This window comes from Dendronephthya gigantea, unplaced genomic scaffold (assembly GCF_004324835.1).
Source record: "Dendronephthya gigantea isolate DGI-Jeju-01 unplaced genomic scaffold, DenGig_1.0 000098F, whole genome shotgun sequence".
Taxonomy (NCBI): domain Eukaryota; kingdom Metazoa; phylum Cnidaria; class Anthozoa; order Malacalcyonacea; family Nephtheidae; genus Dendronephthya; species Dendronephthya gigantea.
In genome coordinates, this window is record NW_021163108.1 from 93,000 (window position 1) to 95,088 (window position 2,089).

General features: G+C 41.7%; 1 long non-coding RNA gene across 1 annotated transcript; it reads right to left on the minus strand.

Moving 5' to 3' along the window:
* Positions 1-778: 778 nt before the first annotated feature.
* On the minus strand, positions 779-1,416 carry LOC114534212. The gene is made up of 3 exons (XR_003688121.1): positions 1,308-1,416; positions 1,139-1,200; positions 779-826 (listed from the first exon to the last, which is right to left on the minus strand). It is a non-coding gene; the product is annotated as an uncharacterized LOC114534212 (long non-coding RNA).
* Between the last annotated feature and the right edge of the window lie 673 nt (positions 1,417-2,089).

Here is a 2,089-nt window from a genome sequence, read left to right on the forward strand (position 1 = left end):
AATTCAGACGATTCGTTTTTACCGTGAGCAAGCTTCAAATCTTTTGTGCAAGACATATTTTCTTGAATATTTATAAATCTTTTTCCTCACCAAGTTTGAAGTCTAAGTATCGAGAATTGCGGCTAAGCCTATACCAATTTCCGCGGTGTCTTTGTGCATGCTGTTGTTGCTGAAGTTGCTGTTGTCTCTTCTGTTCTTGATGTTGTTGCTGCATAAAAATCAGCATGTCCTGTTGCATTTGGCTTTGGTTTTGCAATAACAAAGCACTATTTGACTGCTCTTTTTCTCTAAGCTCAAACTCCCTTTCTTTCAGAGACAGGTCAGCTTTAGCTTTTTCTTTTAAATATTCAATAGCCTCACCAGTACTCTTTCTTCTCTTTGTTGTATGCTCCCTTTCATTTTTCTCCTTTCTTTTAGTAGTCTCTCCTACAGTTTCCAAGGCTTGAAGTCTTATTTCATTAGCTGTGGCTCTGTCATTTTCTGCTTTCTTTACCTTGGATGTAATAGGAGGATTAAGCATCCATTCTTCTTCTTTATCAAAAATTTCCTCTAGTAATGAGTCAATTTCATCTTCATCTGGGCTTATTCCACTGGACTGACCTTCTTCTCTGACTTTTGCTCTGTATCCTTTGATAAGTAAATTAAGCCGATCCCGTATTGCCCGCTTGGATACATAGAATTTTGGACTTTCCAATGCGTTGAGGTTTTCAACTATTTTGTCCCACTCTTTTCCTCTCTCCACACTGCCATTTCTGATCTCATATATACTTGATACTAAACCTCTCTTGCCAAAAGTATATCATGTGATTCAGTCCATTTCATGGGTCTGTTAACGGTAAATTTAGGTCTCCATTTAAATAAGTGCATATGTTTTCCTATTACTATCTTATAGGCAAAGTATATCAACCATTTTGACTCTAAAAAGCAAATTTATGTCACATTTTTTGCGATTTATTAAACTACTTTGTAGTAAAAAATTTACCTGTATAAAAAGTGCAGTGCAAATTGCAAAAAGAAAACACTGATTTTTTGTTTCACTTGATAAACCAAAATTATGAATGACCGTGTATGATAGAAAAAGTTATTCCAATGACTATCCGCAATGCTACCTTAAAATTTCAATGAAGCTTGAACTTACTTTGTTGTTGTACAAATGGACTTCGAAGCAGCACTTGCGGTTGCCATCTGGTACTATAAAACCTATAAAACCATCATGTTAGTTTTAATGCGTTTCTAAACGATCAGAGAAATAACAATTATTTTAAAATTGTACTCATAAGTAAGTTAAAACGATTATATTTACTCACGTTTTAGCCACAACGTCAAAATCAAATTTTCAGGTCTTGGACAAGACCGCGACGGCGGGAAGACGTGCATAATTATGCTCGTCCCAGTCTAAACCGAGAAATGGCGTCGCCGTCGTCGTGAAAACGTTGCTTGCTTAAGTTCGCTGATTTCGGGATAGAGGAGTGCCGTTTTCGAACCCGAAGAGGGGGCCTGGAGAGCTGCCCCGGAGCTGGAGGAAGTGGACCACGGCATGCACGGCACAGATCGAAGTGTTCGTACGGCCCAGTCGCAGCGTATGTCCTCGACGAAATTGATCCGTTTTTGAAGCTTTGATGCGTAGAAACAGAACCGACGGATTCACTCGCTGGTCTACCGATATGTCCGACAACGACAAATGCACTGTAGGGTCATAGGTACCGGTCGTGGTAAACTCGCCCGAACGCAGAAAACCGAAGAACCCTGTACAGCACGCCGCCCAGAACAATGCGTCCCGGTAGTTGCGCAGGTCAAGCAGCGAGTATATCCGGCGAAGAATGGAGGCTGTTATCGGTAAACGCGGCCGACTGGCGAGACCTTGAGTACGTTTTATCCCGCGAAGAACCTGTTCCAATCGGAGACAATTAGAGAGAGGATTCCCGAAGCCGCTTTCGACATGTAAGGAACGAACTCCTGACAGATACACCTTTATCGAGCTCGCCTTGAGGGAGGAAGACAGCGCGGTTACAAACAGGATTAAGGTCCACTCGCTCGCTGGGAGAGGAGAGCCCGATTCGTGAAACTGCCCACTCCAGTAGCAGAATTC